This window comes from Artibeus jamaicensis, unplaced genomic scaffold (assembly GCF_021234435.1).
Source record: "Artibeus jamaicensis isolate MK-2021 breed Jamaican fruit bat unplaced genomic scaffold, CSHL_Jam_final contig_470, whole genome shotgun sequence".
Taxonomy (NCBI): Eukaryota; Metazoa; Chordata; class Mammalia; order Chiroptera; family Phyllostomidae; genus Artibeus; species Artibeus jamaicensis.
In genome coordinates, this window is record NW_026521849.1 from 832,221 (window position 1) to 839,780 (window position 7,560).

Sequence of the window (7,560 nt, forward strand, 5' to 3'; positions counted from 1 at the left end):
CCTGAACTGGCATTGCCATCTCAAATTGGTCAAGGAACCAAATTTGGTGGAGGAAAAGCCCCTACTGGGGCAGAGCAATACCCTTTTTGGAGACTTCCAGTGGGACTAGGACCAGAGGGCAAGCCTGCTGGATATTATTGGGCACTGGATATTATTGCTCTATATTCTACATCAGATCTGGAAAAGTTCAAATCCTTCTTATAGAGATGATCCTGCTAAAATGACTGATTTAGTTGTGTCAATTTTTGCCACTCATTATCCCAATTGGGCAGACATACAAGGCTTATTGAATTCTTTGCTTATGGGGAATAAGCAGAGGCTGGTGTTGGATGAGGCAAATGAAGAGGCTGGGAGGTTGCACCAAGAAAATCCAAATAGGGCTCTGGGCCCTCCCAGGGCAATACCTCTGACCAAGCCCAACCAGGACCCTAATGGGGATGGCCTTCCTCTCTTAGAGCAGTATAAGAGATGCCTCCTTGAGGGAATGGGGAAAGGCGTCCTTGAACGAAAAGTCTGAATATGGTGCAGGTGATGCAACGGACTCCTCCCAACAGCAGGAAACAGTTAAGGAGATTCCCGGGGATGGCAAGCAACTGCCGAATTTGAATTCCAAACTTTGGGCTCATTGCTAAACCACTCAGTGAGGCTCTGAAGGGTATTCCTTTGAGTTGGGGTCCCGGAGAGGAGTATGAGCAGGGGGTGAGTTAACTCCCAAGAGTGGGAGCTCCTTCATGAGGCTGAGAGACTCCTGTACCGCGATGTTAATGCTGGAGAATTGTGCACTTTTGGTCTTAATTAATAAGGCACTTACCCATGACTGATCCTGGCCTGGTCTCTGCACTTCCCTTTTTATCCAGGTACCACTTTATCCTTCCTGCAGCCAGACCATGGGCATGGATGTTATTTTCTTCCTAGTAGTAAGTGCTATTTGCACTGTCCTCTCCTTTCCCCAGGCACCCCCAACACCTGTTGCCTCAAAACCCTGCAGAGAAGAATTCATGAATAAGAAATATAACAGCCTTTCCATGGAGTCCCATCCAGCTTGGCCTCTCTCTACCAAGGACTGTCTGTTTAGATCCATGTAATCTCTCTGCCCCAAGTTCTGTCCCCTTTCTCTACCTGATATTTCTCTTTGCCAGGAATTTGGGCCTGACATGTTCAATACTTAAAGGGATCACTGGTTTGCTCCTGAAAGACACGTCCTATGAGGTTCTTCTTGTAATATTAAGCTTTAATTAGTATATTCTCTATGTTCTAGGTCACTCACCTTCCATGTCTTTCCTTAGGACTTGCATATTCCAGGTTCCATGTAGTTTTCCAGCTGGACCTAGGTGAGAGCCTTGGGTGTCTGACTGAGCAGACTTGACTCCAGCTTCAGCTGGAGGAGCTTGTAGTGGGCCAGACCCTGGTAAGTAGTTAGGGGGAGGGCATGACATTAGGGCTGAGTTCACATGTACTGGCCAGATGCCCCATGTTTACTATTTATTTAGTACTAAAGCCACTGAGCCAACCAAATTTTTACACTTACTCCCATATTAATTTTTGGAATATTTGTTCTAGATCTGTTATATATGCCATTCATATCTGAATAAGAATCGTGTCAAATCTATAGATTGCTTTGGGTAGTAGGAACATTTTTATGATTGAATTCTTCCAATCCATGAACACAGTGTATGCTCCTACTTATTTGTATCTTAATCAATTTCTTCAGCGTTCTATAGTTTTCCAAGTACAGATCTTTAACCTCCTTGGTTAAATTTATTCCTAGGTACTTAATTTTGTTGTTGCAACAGTAAATGGGGTTGTTTTCTTAGTGTCTCTTTTTGATGGTTCATTGCTGATATGTAAAAATGCCATAGATTTCTTAGAATTTATTTTGTATCCTGATACTTTGCCAAATTTACTTATTAGCTCTAGTAGATTTTTTTGTAGGATCTATAGGGTTTTCTATGTACAATGCCATGTCATCTGCAAATAATAAGTTTTATTTTCTCCTTTCCAATTTGGATGCCTTTTATTTCTTCTTATCACTGTGGATAGGACTTCCAGTACTATATTGAATAAGAGTGGTAAAAGTGAACATCCAGGACATCCCTGGATGAACATCCCTGTCTTGTTCCTGATCTTAAGGGAAATGCTTATAATTTTTGCCCATTGAGTATGATGTTGGCTGTAGGTTTTTCATATATGGCCTTTACCGTGTTGGGGTATGATTACCTTTTTTTTCATAGAAAGAAAATATTTTATTTTTTATTTTATTTAGTTATTTTTCAAGTACAGTTCTTGTTCACTTCTCCCATCCCAGCCCCCCCCACCCCATGCTCCCCACCTTCCACCCAGTCCTCATCCCTGTGCCCTTCATACTTGTTCTTCCAAATCCCTCCCCATTTTCCCCCCAAATTCCCCTCCCTCTCCCCTCTGGTCACTGTCCCCTTGTTCTCCACTTCAGTGTCCTTGCCTTTATTCTGCTTGCCTGTTTGCCCTGTTGTCTAGCCTCCTGTTAAAGGTGAGATCATATGGTACTTGTCTTTCAACACCTGGCCTATTTCACTCAGCATAATGCTTTCCAGTTCCATCCATGTTGTTGTAAAGGGTAGTAGCTTCTTCTTTCTCTCTGCTGCATAGAATTCCATTGTATATATGTACCACAATTTTTTGATCCATTCATTTACTGATGGGCACCTAGCTTGCTTCCAACTCTTGGCTATTGTAAATTGTGCTGCTATGAACACTGTGGTGCATAGGTTCTTTGATATTGATGTTTTAGTAATCCTAGCAGTGGAATTGCTGAGTCAAAAGGCAGGTCAATTTTTATTTTTCTGAGAAAATTCCATACTGTTCTCCACAATGGTTGTACCAGTCTGCAATCCCACCAACAGTGAACTGAGGACCCCTTTTTTCTACAACCTCTCCAACATTTGTTGTTTGTTGCTTTATTTATGATAGCCATCCTGACTGGTGTAAAGTGGTATCTCATTGTGGTTTTAATTTGCATCTCTCTGATAGCTAACGATATTGAGCATCTCTTTTTGTTTTTGTTTTTATTTCTGATTTTTTTTAATTTTAATTTTATTTAGTTATTTTTCAAGTACAGTTTTTTGTCTATTTCTCCCATCCCAGCCTCCCCCACCCCTTGCTCCCCACCTCCCTCCCATTTCCACCCCCTTAGTTCTCGTCCCTGTGTCATTCCTATTTGTTCCTCCAAATCCCACCCCCTTTTTCCCCTTAACTTCCCTTCCTTCTCCCCTCTGGTCACTGTCCCCTTGTTCTCTATTTCAGTGTCTTTGTTTTTTTTTTTTCTGTTTGCTTATTTGTTTTGTTGTTTAGCTTCCTGTTAAAGGTGAGATCATATGGTACTTGTCTTTCAGCACCTGGCCTATTTCACTCAGCATAATGCTTTCCAGTTCCATCCATGTTGTTGCAAAGGGTAGGAGCTCCTTCTTTCTCTCTGCTGCATAGAATTCCATTGTGTATATGTACCACTATTTTTTGATCCATTCATTTACTGATGGGCACCTAGCTTGCTTCCAACTCTTGGCTATTGTAAATTCTGCTGCTATGAACATTGTGGTGCATAGGTTTTTTGATATTGATGTTTTATGATTCTTAGGATATAATCCCAGCAGTGGAATTGCTGGGTCAAAAGGCAGGTCGATTTTTATTTTTCTGAGAAAATTCCATACTGTTTTCCATAATCACCCTTACTGGTTGTACCAGTCTGCAATCCCACCAACAGTGAACTGAGGACCCCTTTTCATATTTTTTTTTTTTTTTTTTTTATTGTTAATGTTATCATGTACAACCAAACCAACCTTTTTTTTTTTTTTTTTTTTTTGCACCACCCCCCAACCCACCCCCCCCCCCCCCCCCCCTTTTTTTTCCCCCACAACCTCTCCAACATTTGTTGTTTGTTGCTTTGTTTATTATAGCTATCCTGACTGGTGTAAAGTGGTATCTCATTGTGGTTTTAATTTGCATCTCTCTGATAGCTAACAATATTGAGCATCTCTTCATGTGTCTCTGAATGTTCTATATGTCCTCCTTGGAGAAGTGTTTGCTCAAGTCCTTTTCCCATTTTTTAATTGGGTTGGGTGTCTTCTTAGAGTGGAGTCGTGTAAGTTCTTTGTATATTTTGGAGATTAAACCTTTGTCTGAGGTATCATTGGCAAATATGTTTTCCCATACAGTTGGTTGTCTTGCTAATTTAATACCGTTTTCTTTAGCCATGCAGAAGCTTTTTATTTTGATCAGATCCCATTTGTTTATTCTTTCCTTTATATTCCTTGCTCTAGGGGACATATCAGTAAAAATGTTGCTGCGTGAAATATCTGAGATTTTCTTGCCAATGTTCTCCTCTAGGACTTTAATGGTGTCACGGCTAACATTTAAGTCTTTTATCCACCTTGAATTTATTTTGGTGTATGGTGTAAGTCTGTGCTCAAGTTTCATTTTTTTGCACGTAGCTGTCCAGTTCTCCCAACACCATTTGTTGAAGAGGCTATCTTTACTCCATTTTATGTTACTGCCCCCTTTGTCGAATATTAATTGCCTGTAGAGAGTTGGCTTGATTTCTGGGCTCTCTGTTCTGTTCCATTGGTCTATGTGCCTGTTTTTATGCCAGTACCAGGCTGTTTTGATTACAGTGGCCTTGTAATACAGTTTGATATCAGGTATTGTGATCCCCCCTACTTTGTTCTTCTTTCTCAAAAGAGCAGCTGCTATTTGGGCTCATTTATGGTTCCATATAAATTTTTGAAGTGTTTGTTCTATGTCTGTGAAATATGCCATTGGTACTTTAATAGGTATTGCATTGAATCTGTATATTGCTTTGGGTAGTATGGACATTTTGATGATGTTAATTCTTCCAATCCATGAACAAGGTATATGTTTCCATTTGTCTATGTCTTCCTTGATTTCTTTCTTCAGTGCTATGTAGTTTTCTGCATACAGGGTTTTTACCTCCTTAGTTAGGTTTATTCCCAGATATTTTATTTTTCTTTTTGCTATATCAAATAGGATTTTTTCTTGATTTCTGCTTCTGCTGATTCATTGTTAGTATACAAAAATGCCTTTGATTTCTGGATATTGACTTTGTATCCTGCTGTTTTGCCAAATTCATTAATTAGTTTGAGCAGTTTTTGGGTAGAGTCTATAGGATTTTCCATGTACACTATCATGTCATCTGCAAACAGTGACAGTTTTGTTTCCTCCTTTCCTATTTGGATGCCTTTTATCTCCTTTTCTTGCCTGATCACTGTGGCCAAAACTTCCAATACTATAATCAATAGAAGTGGTGAAAGTGGACATCCTTGTCTTGTTCCTGATCTTAGTGGAAAAGCTTTTAATTTTTGCCCATTGAGTATGATATTGGCTGTAGGTCTCTCATATATGGCCTTTATTATTTTGAGAAATGCTCTCTGTATTCCCACTTTGCTGAGTGTTTTTATCATAAATGGGTGTTGTACCTTATCAAAAGCTTTTTCCACATCTATTGATATGATCATGTGATTTTTGTCTTTGCTTTTGTTTATGTGATGTATTATGTTTACTTATTTGTGAATATTGAACCATCCTTGCATCCCTGGGATGAATCCCACTTGGTCATGGTGTATGATCTTTTTGATATATTGTTGGATGCGATTTGCCAATATTTTGTTGAGGATTTTAGCATCTATGTTCATCAGTGATATTGGCCTGAAGTTTTCTTTCTTTGTTGTGTCTCTATCGGGTTTTGGAATTAAGATGATGCTGGCTTCATAAAAAGAATTTGGGAGTTTTCCATCCTTCTGGATTTTTTGGAATAGTCTATGGAGAATAGGGGTTAGCTCTTCCTTAAATGCTTTGTAGAATTCTCCTGTGAAACCATCTGGTCCGGGGCTTTTGTGTGATGGGAGTTTTTTGATTACTGCTTCAATTTCTTTTGCTGTTATTGGTGTATTTAGATTTTCTGCTTCTTTTTCACTGAGTTTTGGAAGATTGTATTTTTCTAGAAATGTGTCCATTTCCCCTAGATTTTCAAATTTCTTGGCATACAGTTCTTCATACTAATTTCTAACAATCCCTTCTATTTCTGTGGTATCAGTTGTAATCTCTCCTCTTTCACTTCTGATTGTGTTTATTTGTGTCCTCTGTCTTCTTTTCTTGATGAGCCTACTTAAAGGCTTGTCTATTTTGTTTATCTTTTCAAAGAACCAACTCCTAGATTCATTGATCCTTAGAATTGTGCTTTTAGTTTCTATGTCACTTAATTCTGCTCTAATCTTGGTTATTTCCTTCCTTCTGCTTGCTCTGGGCTGTATTTGTTGTTGTTCCTCAAGTTCTTGTTGGCGTAGGGTTAGGTTGTTCGTTTGAAATGTTTCTATCTTCTTTAGGTAGGCCTGTATTGCTATGAACTTCCCTCTCAGGACTGCCTTCGCTGTGTCCCATAAGTTTTGGGTTGTTGTGAGTTCATTTTCATTTGTTTCCAGAAACTTTTTGATTTCTTCCCTAATTTCATTCTTGACCCATTCATTGTTTAATAGCATACCATTCAGTCTCCATGATTTTGGGTGCTTTGGGTTTTTTTTCTTTGGGGTTGGTTTCCAATTTCAGTCCCTTGTGGTCAGAGAAGATGCTTGGTATGATTTCAATTTTCTTGAATATTTTGAGGCTCGTTTTGTGTCCTATCGTGTGGTCTATCTTTGAAAATGTTCCATGTGCATTTAAAAAGAATGCATATTTAGCTTCTTTGGGATGAAGGGCTCTGTATATATATATCAGTTAAGTCCATTTCCTCTAGGGTGTTGTTTATTGCAGCAATATCTTTGTTGATAATTTGTTTGGAAGATCTGTCCATTTTTGATAGTGGGGTGTTAAAATCCCCTACTATAATTGTGTTGCTGTCAATATCTTTCTCGAAGTCCTCTAAGATTTTCTTGACATATTTTGGTGCTCCTATGTTTGGTGCATATATATTTACAATGTTAATGTCTTCCTGGTGGATTCTTCCCTTGAGTATAATGAAGTGACCTTCTGGGTCTCTCTTTATGGCCTTTTTTTTGAAGTCTATTTTGTCCGATATGAGAATTGCTACCCCAGCTTTTTTTTCTTGTCCGTTTGCTTGGAAAACTTGTTTCCAGCCTTTCGCTTTTAGTCTGTGATGGTCTTTTGTCCTGAGGTGGGTCTCTTGTAGGCAGCATATGTGTGAGTCTTGCTTTCTTATCCATTGAGTTATTCTGTGTCTTTCGATTGGAGCATTTAATCCATTTACGTTTTAGGTTATTATTGATAGGTACTTATTCATTGCCATTTTTGTACCTGTGTTCCTCTCTGTTTCCCTCTTATCCTTCCTTCCCTTAAAGCAGTCCTTTTAGTATTTCTTGTAGAGCTGGTTTGGTGGAGGCATATTCTTTTAGGCTTCTTTTGTCTTGGAAGCTCTTTATTTGGCCATCTATCTTGATTGAGAGCCTTGCTGGGTAAAGTAGCCTTGGTTGTAGGCCTCTGGTTCTCATTACTTGGAATATTTCTTGCCATTCTCTTCTTGCTTGGAGTGTTTCCATTGAGAAGTCAGTGGCTAACCTT